The sequence below is a fragment of the Bos taurus genome, chromosome 2 (genome assembly GCF_002263795.3).
Source record: "Bos taurus isolate L1 Dominette 01449 registration number 42190680 breed Hereford chromosome 2, ARS-UCD2.0, whole genome shotgun sequence".
In the NCBI taxonomy this organism is placed as follows: domain Eukaryota; kingdom Metazoa; phylum Chordata; class Mammalia; order Artiodactyla; family Bovidae; genus Bos; species Bos taurus.
This window is the reverse complement of record NC_037329.1, coordinates 36779909-36796617: the sequence shown is the minus strand read 5'-3', so window position 1 is coordinate 36796617 and position 16709 is coordinate 36779909. Positions and strand designations below refer to the sequence as shown.

The 16709-nt window shown below is 36.8% G+C and overlaps 1 protein-coding gene across 22 annotated transcripts in view; it reads right to left on the bottom strand.

Moving 5' to 3' along the window:
- BAZ2B (bromodomain adjacent to zinc finger domain 2B) overlaps nucleotides 1–16709 on the bottom strand; it is a 331716-nt gene that overhangs the window by 250456 nt on the left and 64551 nt on the right. For all 22 annotated transcript variants that reach the window (XM_059875504.1, XM_010801997.4, XM_005202456.5 and 19 more), the window contains exon 2: nucleotides 1701–1743. The gene's annotated coding sequence lies outside the window, so the exon portion shown is untranslated. The remainder of the gene's footprint in view (nucleotides 1–1700; nucleotides 1744–16709) is intronic.

Genomic DNA, 16709 nt, shown 5'->3' with positions numbered 1-16709 from the left:
TGAGTCAGTGTTGAAATCTACCCACTTTTCTTGACTTAAGGGGCTAGAGAAAGCTTCACAACCTTGACATTATGAGAAAGGGTTTCTGTTATCAGGTACTTATGAAACTCTCATATGAATACTTAAGTTTTTAACTTATTTAACATCTGATAATGTTAAATCTGAACACTACCTCTCTTTCTGAAATTCTTGAATTCAAACAGTTGTAATTAAATGTTCTCTTGGCGGCGCCCGCATCAGTGCCCCGGTCCACAGCAGCGCCCCCGCCCGCCGCCCCGGGGCCCACCAGGCCGCCGCCTCCGCGTGCCCCGAGCCTCTGACGGCCGCGCGCTACGAGTGAGGCGCCCCGGGAGAGGGGCCGCGCGCGGGAGGGCGGCGCAGGAGGGAGCGCGGGGAAGCCGGGGCGCCCCGACGAACCCCGCGTCCCAGAATCCCGGACCCGGAGCCCGGGAGCACCGAGTCGGTGGGAGGGCAGCAAAAAAATAAAAAATAAATAAATAAATAAATGTTCTCTTAATATTACTCTAAAAATGTACTGAGGGTCAGCATTTTTTAATTAAAAAAAATACCTTTTTCATACGATGTTAATTTTAACTTCCTGATTGTAAAACACTAGATGCAAAACAGAAGGATGCTACAGAAATATGTTAATATTTTGCTGTAAACCATTAGTTAGGGCCATAAAGTTCTGATTAAGAAAAAACAAACAAGCAAAGAGCTGCAAATCAGAGATATTTAAAATGCTCCCTTAGGAAAATGAATGAACATGCCATAAAAATCTGTAGACTCAACGATGATGATAAAGCCTTTAAAAATACAATAAAAGCCCTTTCTGGACTCTGAAAAATGTTAAATGTAACAAATGAACCAGTTTTCAAAAAAAATGTTAAAACATAAAGATTATATATATACAGATTAACATTTCTGATAATTACTTCTTCTAATGAACAGTTAAAATAGGATTAAAGAAGCAGACTCACTGAATAAATAATATACTCAATTTTTTCCTGTTATTTAAAAGGCATTTTCAAAAATGCTGTAAAATTTCATTACTGCAATTCAGATTTTACTAGTTAGAATTTTCTAATAATATAGATCAAAACCTTAAAGTTTTTCTTTATATAGCATATTTCCTTATACACAGTAGAAATTGACATTTTAAAATTAAAGAGGAAAAGTATCCATTTCTTAAGAAAACTATCCTTTTGAACAACTCTCCATATTTGGAAGACTCTTTATACATCAATGAAAATTTTAAAAAAGAAGTCTAAGAATCCTTTCAAGAATGCTGTTTTCACAGTCCTTCGTAATATGTGATTGCAGTCCCAAGTAATTTTACTGTTATAATCTTTTTCCTAATGTGGAGTCACCTCAAATATTTTGTACCATATTTTATAAAAACAAAACTAAAAATGATGATTCAGGTTGTAATTATGATTCACACTGAAATATGTATATATAATTGGGCATATAATTTCAGTTATAAATTAAGGATAATTTTCATTTAAAGTGTTTAAAATCATTTAAAGAACTATTTAAATAAACTATACAGTGTGAGATATGAATCATTAAATGTTAATATTCAATTGGCTGTAGAAAGAAAGAGTAACAATTAAAAATTATAAATATTTTCTAACTTAATTCTCATTCTCAGAGAAAACAAAACATCTTTAAAAGCTTAATTATCATTTTAGTCTTACTGTGATCAATGTGGTCAATCTTGTGACATCACTGTTGAGAAACCTGTAATAGGAAAACAGAAATACATTCAGCTGAATCATACTTGAGTAAGTAGTTTCAAAAACTAAAAACTTTGTTTAGAATATTTGTCTGTCATGATGCCATAAGGTATTCTAAAATTATCAGGAAAAGTACAATTGGCATGACACAAATAAGCATAAAACACCTAGAGTTTATCTATAGGTCATTATTTCTTATTGCATGGCAAATTATGTTTCATTTATAATCAACAACACTCCAGAGTAAACATATTAGTAAATAAACAATAGGTCACTCAGGTTAGTTTTATTTGTTTTCAAATATTTACTAAGAAGAGAATCAGTCTTAAATATACTATAAAACAAATGACAGATAGGTATCCTTTTTTTTCTATGATTAAATCAGCTGCTCAGTCTATGCCCAAAACATGATCTACTCCTTATTATCAATCAACAGGAGAAACTCTGCATTGCAGGCAGATTATTTACCAGATAAGTTACCAGGGAAGCTTAAGAATACTGGAATTGATAGCCTATCCCTTCTCCAGGAGTCTTCCTGATCCAGGAATTGAACTGGCCTCTCCAGTACTGCAAGCGGATTCTTTACCAGCTGAGCTACCAAGGAAGCAATTTAAGGTGAGCTTTTAAACGTTTAGTGTTTAAAAGTAATACAACATTAATGGTGTTTTAAGATTCATAATTAGCTTTCATTATTATTTCATTCTCTCATAAGAATTCCTTCAAAGTGGGAAAGAGGTATTTCTCATTATACACTCAGGAAAACAGACGTTGGAGAGGATGCATGACTTGCCCAGGCACACAGAACTGAGTTTCCCTTGGTTCCTCTTTTTATCCAAACCTCCCACCCAATCCATCCTGCCAACCATTCTTCCCCATTCTGTCCTTGTTACTGCTGTTTACCTCACTAGTTCAAGATATTGCTCTCCTATATCACGATTCTAGTCTACTGTCCTTAACTCAGCGACAAATGTATCAGCTCACATCACTCCCTTACTCAAAACTGTCCAATGGCTTTTCCATCAATTAGCATATAATCTGTAATACCTACCATGGCCTATTAGTCTCTCTGTCACCTGGCTTCCTGACTACAGCTTCTGTCACTCTCTCCTTACTATGTCCCAGTCACCATGACCTTTTTGATATTCCCAAAATATACCAAACCTGTCCCTCTTCAGAGCCTTGACATTTGCTGTTCTCTCAGCCTGGAGCAATTGTTCCCTGTATCTTTACAGGACTGGCTTTCTTACTTCATTCAGTGTGATAAAAATGTCAGTTCCTCAGAGAAGCCTTCTCTTACCACCAGAGACTGTTTTTCAGCTGCTAGCTCTGTAAGAGAAGATCACTGGAGCACTAGTGTAATAGCTGGAACCCAACAACTACTCAAGAAAGAGCTGCTGAATGAATGACTGAACAATTACTTATTGATTTCTTACTGCATCTAGCACTATGCCCAGAGGGACATATAAATAAAAATGCTTACAATTTCTATTTAAGAAAAATATGCCATAACAACTTTCATATGCATTTTTAAAAATCACTGCAGGGAGAATTTGGGAAGTTCAAAAAAAAAAAAAAGTGGACAAAGCAGGGAGTGGTGGGAAAGTGAGTACAATGAGTTACAGGTGTGATATAATGACAGTCTGGACAGTGAAGATGAGTACAGACAGAATGGGAAACCCAAGCAACATCTTGCATGGAGAAATAAGAGGACTTCACGCTAAACTAAGTACAGGAACAAGGACATCAGAGAATGAAAGATTATTGGGGATACAATGAAAGAAACCTGCAGTGGTAGAGTAGAGTGACTTTCACGTTGGACAATAAATAAACCCAATGTTACCAAAGGCTATTCAAATGGAGACATTTCTCAACAACAGGTAGAAATTGTGACATAGAATAGAAACTGGAGCCTATTATACAGAGTGAAGTAAGCCAGAAAGAAAAACACCAATACAGTATACTAACGCATATATATGGAATTTAGAAAGATGGTAACAATAACCCTGTATACGAGACAGCAAAAGAGACACTGATGTATAGAACAGTCTTTTGGACTCTGTGGGAGAGGGAGAGGGTGGGATGATTTGGGAGAATGGCATTGAAATACGTATAATATCATATATGGAACGAGTCACCAGTCCAGGTTTGATGCAGGATACTGGATGCTTGGGGCTGGTGCACTGGGACGACCCAGAGGGATGGTATGGGGAGGGAGGAGGGAGGAGGGTTCAGGATGGGGAACACATGTATACCTGTGATGGATTCATTTTGATATTTGGCAAAACTAATACAATTTGTAAAGTTTAAAAATAAAATAAAATTTTAAAAAAACTAAAAAATTTAAAAAAATAAATAAATCTTATACTGTAAAAAAAATAAAAAGAGTCATATAAAAAAGTACAACTCAAGCCAAGAGAGTGGGTGAGTTCACCAAGGAAATGAATATAAAGTAAAGACAGACCATTAAGCAGAATTTGGGGAATACCTACAAATAAGGTTTGAGCTTCCTGGTAGCTCATCTGGTAAAGAATCCACCTACAATGCAGGAGACTCTGTTTGATTCCTGGATCAGGAAGATCTCCTGGAGAAGGGATAGGCTACCCACCAGTATTCTTGGGCTTCCCTGGTGGCTGAGATGGTAAAGAATCTGCCTGCAGAGCAAGAGACCTGGGTTCAATCCCTGGGTTGGGAAGGGCATGGCAATCCACTCCAGTATTCTTGCCTGAGAATCTCCATGGACAGAGGAGCCTGGTGGGCTGCAGTCCATGGGGTTGCAAAGAGTTGGACATGACTGAGCAACTAAGCATGCATAAGTAAGGTTCATGGGAAGCAAGAGAGGTGAAAATGTCTTGTGTTTTGTTATTTTTTAAGTTCAAGAAATAGAGAAATGAAAAATACACTGAAGGCAAAAGAGGAAAGATTATCAAGGTGGAGAACATGTTAGTTTTAAATTATGCATGGATGGATAAGAGAATATAAGACAGGAAATTAATTCTCTCTGAACTACCCATGCTCCCACCATATCAAATCAGATCAGAAGCATATAGATGGATTACTTTACTCTCTGAATCCAAAAACCTGCCTTCAGGGAACTCCTTTATGCTCTCAACTTCAATCAATACCAAAAAAACAAGCTTGCGATGGTAAAGAGTCAATACAAAAAGTCTTATGAAAGAACCAATTATACTTTATACAAAACTCTTAAATGAAAAAAGATATTAAATATTTTTAAATAGTTACATTCAAATAATATAAGTAGTTGAATAAAAAGATAAATGTTTCATTTTATTTTTTTGGAAAAAAACAAGATAATTAAGACTAAATCTATGGTGTAAAATGCTACTTGATTTAAAGTCCTAATCCTCAAAGTATAAAAACCTAGCAGAGACATTCTTTCATCATGGTAGCAATTTTTACACATAACTTACCAGGTATTTGCAAATACATGAGGAAAAAACATTTGAAATTAAAACGACACTAAAGGATAAAGCCAGACAAAGCTTCTAATAAAAACCCTGGTGGCTTTTATAATCAAGGAAAAGGTAATTTTTAAAAAATCATCTTAACACTAGGAAATATATTCAAATTAGACATATTATAAAAAAGTGGTAATACATTTTATGAAAACATAATTCAACTAATGTATTGGTTATGTACTTTTCCCCTACAAGCCACCATTTTAGTAAATACACACAGAGAAAATCTCAACTATATTTACCCTCAGAAAACACCTAATAATGTTAAAGTGTGGGAAAAGAATCTTAAGTTACAATCAAATGTTTCCATTAATTAGGATGAAACTATTTTTCTTCTTTCTCTGCCCCCAAATGGAAAAAGTCTTTCCTTCTGTAACTAATTTTAGCTTTACCTTCACTTGATAACCCTACATTAAGTTTCAATATACACAAAGTTAGGATATTTATCCATACGTAACTAACCCTTATGGAGAAGGCAATGACACCCCACTCCAATACTCTTGCCTGGAAAATCCCATGGACGGAGGAGCCTGGTAGGCTGCAGTCCATGGGGTCGCTAAGGGTCAGACACGACTGAAGTGACTTAGCAGCAGCAGCAGCAACTAACCCTTACGGCAGAAAGTGTAGAGGAACTAAAAAGCCTCTTAACGAAAGTGAAAGAGAAGAGTGAAAAAGTTGGCTTAAAGCTCAACATTCAGAAAACGAAGATCATGGTCCCATCACTTCATGGGAAGAGGATGGGGAAACAGTGGAAACAGTATCAGACTGTATTTTTTGCAGGGCTCCAAAATCACTGCAGATGGTGACTGCAGCCATGAAATTAAAAGACGCTTACTCCTTGGAAGGAAAGTTATGACCAACCTAGATAGCATATTCAAAAGCAGAGACATTACTTTGCCAACAAAGGTCCGTCTAGTCAAGGCTATGGTTTTTCCAGTGGTCGTGTATGGATGTGAGAGTTGGACTGTGAAGAAAGCTGAGCGCCGAAGAACGATGCTTTTGAACTGTGGTGTTGGAGAAGACTCTTGAGAGTCCCTTGGACTGCAAGGAGATCCAACCAGTCTATTCTAAAGGAGATCAGTCCTGGGTGTTCTTTGGAAGAAATGATGCTAAAATTGAAACTCCAGTACTTTGGCCACCTCATGCGAAGAGTTGACTCATTGGAAAAGACTTTGATGCTGGGAGGGATTGGGGGCAGAAGGAGAAGGGGACGGCGGAGGATGAGATGGCTGGATGGCATCTCTGACTTGATGGACGTGAGTCTCAGTGAACTCCAGGAGTTGGTGATAGACAGGGAGGCCTGGTGTGCTGAAATTCATGGGGTCGCAAAGAGTCGGACAGGACTGAGCAACTGAACTTAATGAAAAAATTCAAAGGAATAAATGAATTTAAAAATCTGACATTTTCTCATCCTATTCAATCTGAACACAGAAGTATATGCTGCGTGCGCGTGCGTGCTGTCGCTTCTGTTATGTCCAACTCTGGGCGACCCCATGGACTGTAGCCCACCAGGGTTCTCTGTCCAAGGGATTCTGCAAGGCAAGAATATTGGAGTGGGTTGCCATGCCCTCCTCCAGGGGATCTTTCTGACCCAAGGATCAAACCTATGTCTCTTATGTCTCCGGCATTGACAGGTGGGTTCTTTGCAACTGTGTTAGTTGCTCAATCGTGTCCAACTCTGTGACTCCCTGGACTGTAGACCACCAAGCTCCTCTGTCCATGGAATTCTCCAAGCAAAAATACTGTAGTGAGTTGCCATTTCTTTTTCTAGGGGATCTTCCCAACTCAGGGATTGAATTCGGGTCTCCTGCAGTGCAGGCAGAGACTTTACCATCTAGCCACCAGAAGTCCATCTTTACTACTAGCGCCTTCATTTAAAGTATTAGTCATTAAAATATTTAATCATTCATTTATAAATCAATTTAATGTTTTCTCTGTATTCTATGCAAGGTGTAGTTATATAATAAAAATTACCTCTAAAATATATAAATGAAAAGTAATCTCATAAACCATAGGCTACTTGTAGGCCATTTCAGTGTTGTAAACTTGGATTGTAGCGTGGAAAGTCTGTGTCTGTCATTCATTTTTTAGAGGATCACAACTGTGCAGAATTTGGCATATGTTTCTAAGGTTAATAACAAACTTTATAACAATCTAAACACACTTCTATCATCATCTAGCTCTTTCAAATCCTGTGCATTATTGTTCTTTTCTATTACTTGGGGAAATTATTTGGTAGGAAAAAAATCACATACTTTGATAAGCAATACTTTGGAGGGAAATGATATTGTAAATAACAGAGATCTATAATCTGAGAAAACTGGTAAAAATGTGATCTACCACTAGTGGAACACAGTATCAATATCCATGGGATGTGGTCTCCACATCCTACAGATAAGGGAGACCTGAGTGTACTAATGCCACTTTATATAAGGGACTTGAGCCTCCATGGATTATGATATCCATAACAAGTCCTGGAATCAGTTCCCCACTGATATCATGGGACAACTCTATTCTATACGAAGCTGTCCAATGAAACAATGCAAAATGAAAAAGTTTAATATCTGCACTGTCCAATACCTAGCCCATAGCCAAATGTGCCTGAGTACTCGTGATATGGTTAGTGACTTTTAAATATTAATTTAAATTTAAATATTGACATGTAGCTACTATCATATTAAACAGCACAACTAGGCATTTCTGAAACTATACTAAGATCAAAGTGTAAATGATCCTTCTAAAATATTTGAAAATTTATTTCTTTCTTTTTCTTTTTTCAGACATAACCCTCAACCATGTTGGATAGGATATGTTCCATTCAGGCACATTGCTCCAAATTTGGAGGCAAATTATCTTCAAATAACTTTCAAGTTTATGTTGAGTGGAAAAGAAGGTCTATTTTATTGTAGAATTCTTGATGAATCATATTGCCTGTAAGAGGAAATAGTCTTGGGTTTTGGGGAGCTGAGTTTTAAATCTCTTTAAATTTAAATCTAAATCAGCTGGGTAGAAGTGGTTTACTTCATTTATTCATGCACTGTTATGACTAAAACTTCAACCAAATTTAGAAAAAAAGAAATTCATTTTATTAATAATTTTAATAGTCCTGATCCTGGGAACTTCTTTTGACAACAATTATTTTCCCTGTCTTATTATGTTTTAAGAAAAAAATATGAGCAAGCTTTAACAAAAAGACCCACGTAATATGGTATGCATGAAAGAAGTCTGCTGTCTAATCTAGAGTGGACATATAAATAGAAGATTTTATATAACATGAATAGAAGTTTTGTCAAGTAGTTTTGTCAAATTATGAAAACACCAATCAACTTAATACTTGAAAAGCAACAAAGCTCTGAAGTGATAGAAATCATTTCCTGATCTGTACAAACAGTGACTATGGTGGTGTCTGGCTAAAAGTTGTTTTCCTGATGTAGTGGGGGGAAGATACCAAAGGCAGAGAAAGGAAAGAAAGAAACCAGCTTGAACAGATAGGACCAATTTCAAGCAGTGTTTTGGAGCATAATATTCACTGAATAGGCTTTCCTATTGGTTGTTCCAGTGGGAAAGAATCTGCCTGGAATGTAGGTTCAGTCCCTGGGGTGGGAAGATGCCCTGCAGAAGGAAGTGGCAATTCATTCCACTATTCTTGCCTAGAAAATCCCATGGACAGAGGAGCTTGCTGAGCTTCAGTCCATCACCATGGGGTCAAAAAAGAGTCAGACATGACTTAGTGACTAAGCAGTAACAACAACAAATTCAGTGAATGCTTTCTGTCCTCAGTTTCACCTGTAAGTGTAAACAGGATATTCAGTAAAATATTAGATGTCCATCTTCCCTTAATGTTCAGAGAAGCTGTGAAGGCCGGGGTTCCAATGATTTCTGCCACTGCACATTAATCCATGTACATTAATCCAGTCCCTCCTAGACACCAAGGGATGACTGTAATTCAATACCTGCTGTTAGAAATAACCAGAAGCCCACTATCTGAAGATACCAGGAAGTTCAAAAGTGATAACACTATAGCCTCCCAAGAGCAAAGTCTGGAAATACAGCCAATGAGAGTTCTCATTTTAATAATTTTGAATTTTTATTTATTTGGCTGTGCCAGGTCTTAGTTGAGCCTCACGAACTCCTACCTGTGGCATGTGGGATCCAGCTCCCCTACCAGGGATCAAAACCAGGCCCCCGAATTGGGAGCATGGAGCCATAGCCACTGGACCACCAGGGAAGTCCCAGTTTCTCATTTTCCACCAAACTTTGTCATATCAAAACCTAAAACAAAGTGAGCTTCCCCTCTGCTTTAATTATTAAAGAAAACCAAAAGCAAAAACAAAGTATGTTGTACATCTCTTTAAGGTTTTAAAGAGATGATTCACCACGGTTCTAACTTTTTGTCACTCTTTCCCATACTACTTCTCTCTTCAGCTAAACAAATACTACTTTAGGTAAAATCAAACATGAACAGATGGCATTTTAAAAAGCACTTCTTGGAGAAAACCATACTTTGAAAAGGTACAGTACCCCCACGTTCATAGCAGCATTATTTACAATGATCAAGACATATTAGCAACCTAATGGACAGATGAATAGATAAAGTTGTGGTACACACACACACAATGAAATATTACTCAGCCATAAAAAGAAAGAAATAATGCCGTTTGCAGCAACATGGATGGACCTAGAGATTATCACAGTAAGTGAAATGAGACAGACAGAGAAAGACAAATAATATATCATATCACTTCTATGTTGAATCTAAAAAAAAAATGATGCAAATGAATTTATGGAACAGAAATAGACTCAAAACAAACTTATGGTTGTGCTGTGTGCAATGTGCTAAGTCGTTTCAGTTGTGTCCAACTCTTTGTGACCCTATGGACAGTAGCCTTCCAGGTTCCTCTATCCTTGGAATTCTCCAGGAAAGAATACTTGAGTGGGTTGCCATTTCCTATTCCAGGGGATTGGGAAAGATGGGACATGGATATTTTAGGAATTTGGGATTAACAGATACACACTACTATACATAAAACAGACAAATAACAAGGTCCTGCCATATAACACAGGGCACTATATTCAATATCTTGTAATAATCTATAAAGGAAGACAATCTGAAAAAGAATATATATGGATACTTTGCTGTATACCAGAAACTATCACAATATTATACATCAACGATGCTTCAATAAAAATAAATATAAAATAAATCAAATTAAAAAGCACTTCTTGTATTATCAATGATTTTACATTTCTTATGAAATAAAATTACATTTATGGAGCTTCCTTGGCTGCCCAGTGGTTAAGATTCTATGCTCCTAATGTAGGGGGCCTGGGTTCAATCCCTTGTCAAGGAACTAAGATCTTGTATGCTGCATGGTGTGATCAAAAAAATAATTAACTTCCATTAATTACTAAAATAAAAGAAATAATTTTACTATCCTTACTACAAAAGCTGTCACTCCTTCAAAATATATCCTATCCTTCACGTGCAACACTTGTCCTTAATGTTCTGTGTGACTGAGAATTCTCTAAAACGTATAATTCTCATAGGTTAACTCACAAAATTTTTAAACAGCATAAGCCTTATTACAATAAAGTTTAGCTAGTGCTCAAATACTGGAGATGGAAATGGCAACACACTCCAGAAGACGGGGGAGCCTGGTGGGCTGCCGTCTATGGAGTCGCATAGAGTTGGACACGACTGAAGCGACTTAGCAGCAGCAGCAGCAGCAGCAGAGCTCAAATAGCAACTTCATAAACTCGCTGATAATAAAATCCATGAAACAAAGTTCAATTGGCTATTAGATTTGGTGAATTTTTTTAAGCATATATAAAGCTGGATCTTTTTCTAAAGTTTACCACCCTATTGTTTCAACACTAATTAGTACTTCTCAAAAGCTTTACTCCCTAGTTCATGGGTTTCTGCTTTAGGGCCATAAATGGGCACCCAGTAGAGGAAGAAAGTCACTGTCACTGTCAACAGCTGTTGAAATATTTTTGAGGCTAGTATATACACAATATCCAAAAATGAACTAGTCACTTGGGTGAAGTAATATAATGAAGGGCTTCATTTAAGAAAAATTATATGCTGTTTTTGGAGAAGGCGATGACACCCCACTCCAGAACTCTTGCCTGGAAAATCGCATGGACAGAGGAGCCTGGTAGGCTGCAGTCCATGGGGTCGCACAGAGTCGGACACGACTGAAGTGACTTAGCAGCAGCAGCAGCAGCATATGCTGTTTTGGCTCTATTTTTATTTCTCTAAGTTCTTTTTCTTAGGGAATTCAACTCAAATTTTAGCAACAGAGAGGTAAAGTTTTTGAAGGATTACTATTAACTAAAGTAAAATAAATTATTTAAAATTATGGGGAAATTTTAGTTTTTATCAAAATTAGAATCCGTCTTAGTCTTGTCAACAAATGCCAAATCAAAATTTTCCAGTGATAAAATTGCCTTGGAAAAAACCACCTCACTTGAGCAAGCCAGCAGGCAAGAAAAACACAAACATAGCTCTATAAAGGTTTCATGTACTATAGCTAAAAGACTTAAATGAATTATTCCATTCCAAACCTTTAAATATCCAATTCCAATTAAGGCTATAGTGCACCAATTAAGCAATTTAACAACAATCAAAAAAAATATTAGATACAAACCACCAAAGTTGCCATCACTAATAAATAAATAAATTTCAGATAACATACATTTTACTCTTCTCTATTAAAAGAACGTCGCTATGAATACTTAGGGATATTAAGTAACCATTACTACTATTTCATTTTTTCTGAGAACTCTTAAAATGATTTCATCATTAAAAAGAAATATGGTTTAATGGTGTCAACAAAATGTTACATTACCCTGGTCTACTTTTAGGATTTTGGCATACATACATAAGATAATTTAGGCAATCTCTTAGTACTTCAGTTTGCCATACCATAATTATCAACTTCATAGGGATGTTGTAACTTTTACTTAATTGTGCTTATAAAATTTTTTGAGGTACACAGATGAAAGAGAGGTATAAGGCTCAGATGCAATTATTGCTATGTACTTGATGGGGGAAAAAAGCCACTTAAAAGCATTTAATAGTAACAACATGGATGAGATGGAGAACACTAGGGTAGGAAAAAGTTTGGTGATGGTGGTAGTGATAGAAAGTGCAATGAGGATGTATTGCATATGATATATGAGGATGCAGCATGTATGAACAACACTTTGAAGGAGTTTTGCTACTAAAAATTGTAGAGAAACAGCACTGTCGCTTGAGGGGGATGTGGGATCTTGAAAGGTTTTGTATTAAAATAGAGGAATACTACAGTAAGTCGATATGCTGATGAGAAGGATTTAGGGAAGTATAAAATGCTGATAGGGAAAATTACAAAAGCAAAATCAATGATTACTAAGCACCTAGTAAATGTATAAATCTGACCATGCTGCTGGAAATGCAAAGACATATGAACTAATTTAATAATTCTATGGCAACTATATTAAAATCACAGGGGAAGACACTACATATAATTAAATTAAAACTTCTTTGGAAGCAATATTATTTGTAATAGAGGCTGTAAGGTTAAAAATATGAAAGCAATGTTGACACATTTTATGATGTGACAGCAATGTCCTTCTAAACTAAACATGTGCGGCTGCACAGGATAGAGATAATGCCATACACAGCTATTTGATTATGCACACTGAGGCTTAAGTAGGATCAATAATAAACAAAAAGTAAAGCCAGCAATTTCAAAAAATATCTCCACTATACTTTCCCTTTTCCCTCCTCTGTATTGACCCATCTCCATTTTTGGATTTCCAGCACCACTCTATTCATTACTTATCACTCTATTCAAAACTGAAAGCACCTCATATTATCAATCAATTATACAAATGTTTATCATTTCCAAAGTCCCATTCTTTCTGCCTATTAATTGTTGTTTTTGTTCAGTCACCAAGCTATGTTCGACTCTTCACGACCCATGGACAGCAGCATGCCCCGTCTTCCTGTCCCCCACCATCTCCTGGAGTTTGTCCATTTTCCCTTGCCTCCTTAAAAAAGTTAATTTGAAAGTTATAAAGACAATTACTAATTATATATTAGCCTAAATTAATGTAGATAAGTTGCTCAAACACATTTGCATTTCAGGCTTTCTTCCTTCTAATCACAGCATCCTTTATCTCTGTATATTTTCATATTGTAACCTAGTCTAAAATATGAAGTAATATACTAATTAGGTACATAATATCCATAATAAAAATAAGAACTTGAGAATGAGAAAAGTAAGACTGGGCCAAAAGGTCAGTTTCAAAACTGCAAGCCATAAAGCCCTGTACTCTCTGTTACTGAAGGACCAAACATATGTCTTTCACTCCCCCGGTAACCAATGCAAAGATAAAATGACTGTCATAAACAACTTTTGTTTGTATGTATATATTATTCACAGTACTCATAAAGTGAAAAGAAATTATCTTAAAGAAAGCACAGCTCTTTTTTTAACTGTGACCTGAGGAAAGTCATTCTATTGAGCAGTCAAAAATATTCCAGCAATAAGCAAAATAATGAGTTTTCAAAGACTATTTCTTTTTTAAAATTATTTATGCATTTATTTACTTTTGGTTGTGCTGGGTCTTCGTTGCTGAGTGCTAGCTTTCTCTAGTTGCAGTGAAGAGCAGGGTCTACTCTTCACTGTGGTGTGTGGGCTTCTCATTGTGGTGCCTTCTCTTGTTGCAGAGCACAGGCTCTCGGCAGTTGGGCTCAGAATTTGTGGTGTGAGAACTCCAGGGTACATGGGCTTCCATAGTTGTGGCACAGGGGTTTAGTAGCTACATGTCGCTGACTCGACTGTGGGCTCACACTTGTTGTGGCACATAGATTTTAGTTGCTCTGCAGCATGTGGAATCATTTCAGACCAAGAATCAAACCCAGGTCCCCTGCATAGGCAGGTGGATCCCTATCTATTGTACCACCAGAGAAGTCCCTGAAGGGCAGTTTCTTTTTACTTCCCTCAGAGACTGGCCTTTGGCATCATACTAGAAGAGCATTTATGCACCTAAAGCAATATGGTTCAACTATGTTACACATAAGTTTAATAAGAGATGAACTATACAGAGTGGTATTCTTCATGTTTTTCTTTTCCCAAATATTAAAATTTTAGAAACCACAATGAATTTTTTGGACAGATAAAATTTATGTAACAACAAAATTTGCCATTTTAAACTATAAAATTCAGGTTTTAGTATATTCCTGAGTACAACATTTAGTACAATGTTGTACACCCATCACCATTATTTAATTCTTGAATAAAAGACACCATACCAATGAAGTAGTCATCACCCATTTTCTTCTCCACTCTCCCTCCCAGCCTCTGGTAACCACTAATCTATTATTATCTGTCTCTATGAATTTGCCCATTCTGGACATCTCATACAAGTGGAATCATATAATGTGTGACGTTTCCCGTCTGTCTTCTTTCATTTAGCATGATGTTTTCACAGCTCATCCATATTGTGACTTATGTCAGTACTTCATTACCTTGTATGGCTGAATAATATCCCATTATATGCACACTTTATTTATCCATTCATCAGTTAATAAACATTTTGGTTGTTTCCACCTTGGGGCTATTATAAATAACACTATGAATATTCATGTACAAGTTTTCATGTGGATATAAATTTTCAGTTCTCTTAGATATATACCTAGAAATATAAGTTGGTCATATGGTAGCTCTCTGTTTAACTTACAAATTGAAAAACTATTTTCCAAAGTAGCTGCACCATTTTACATTCCCACAAACAGTATATGAGACTTCCATACACTCCAACCTCGCCAACACTTATCTTTCATTGTTTTAGTCTTTTTATAGTTCTCTTAGTAGATATGAAGTATTATCTCATTGTGTTTTGATTTGCATTTCCTGATGTTGTACACCTTTTCAAGTGCCTACTGCCATTGTATACATTCTTTAGAGAAACGTTAAAATCTTTTGCCCAGTCTTTAATTGGTTTCTTTATCATCTCTGTTGTGGAGTTCACACTATGAACACTGTTGTGTTCATAATGAAATTTTAAAGATTGTGAACTGTTATCAGTTTTTAAAATGAGTGACAAAACATAAAAGAATATAATTTGTGAAAATGAAGATTGCAGATTAAAACTATTAACACTTGGTAGCAGAAAACACATCTTGATATTGTAAGGATCTACTGTATAACATACATCAATGTCAAAACTAAGTCCTTTAACTGCTTGCAAATTCTCTTCCTCCTCAACATCAAATGTACTACTATGTAGTTAATAAACAGTTGATATCCATAAGGAAGCATATTGTTTTAACATTCATAAAACCTGGCAACTGTTAAACAATCAGAAAATAAGGTGGATATTAAAATAGTTTGCACAGAGAAGGCAATGGCACCCCACTCCAGTACTCTTGCCTGGAAAATCCCATAGATGGAGGAGCCTGGAAGGCTGCAGTCCATGGGGTCGCTGAGGGTCGGACATGACTGAACAACTTCACTTTCACTTTTCACTTTCATGCATTGGAGAAGGAAATGGCAACCCACTCCACTGTTCTTGCCTGGAGAATCCCAGGGATGGGGGAGCCTGGTGGGCTGCTGTCTATGGGGTCGCACAGAGTCGGACACGACTGAAGTGACTTAGCATACTTAGCATAAAACAGTTTGCAAGAGTTCAAAAGAAAGTAACAAAATAGAGTTTGAAAAGTAAAAGCACATAAAACTTCCATGTTCACTGAGTTCTTATGCAGACTTAAAAGCTTAAAAAAATAAAAGCTCTCCTGGAGCTTTAAAGGCAATGTTAATAACGCATATATATGGAATTTAGAAAGATGCTAACAATAACCCTGTGTACGAGACAGCAAAAGAGACACTGATGTATAGAACAGTCTTATGGACTCTGTGGCAGAGGGAGAGGGTGGGAAGATTTGGGAGAATGGCATTGAAACATATATAATATCATGTATGAAACGAGTTGCCAGTCCAGGTTCGATGCACGATACTGGATGCTTGGGGCTAGTGCACTGGGACGACCCAGAAGGATGGTATGGGGAGGGAGGAGGGAGGAGGGTTCAGGATGGGGAACACATGTATACCTGTGGTGGATTCATTTTGATATTTGGCAAAACTAATACAATTTGTAAAGTTTAAAAAAAAAAAAAAAAAAGGCAATGTTAGTTTGATTTATCCAGCAACATTCAAGAACATGCCAACCCTATATAACTCTGTTCTGAGTAGGTAACATTGTTCTTTAAAGTTCTAGGAACAGAAAGGGCTTCCCAGGTGGCATAGCAGTAAATAATTCATCTGCCAATTCAGAAGACTCAGGTTTGATCCCTGGGTCAGGAAGATCCTCTGGAGTAGAAAATGGCAACCCACCCCAGTATTCTTGTCTGAAACTTCCAAGGACAGAGGAGTCTGGTGGGCTACTCTGTGAAGTCACAAAGAGTCGGACATGACTGAGCACTGAGGACAGCATTATGAATAGG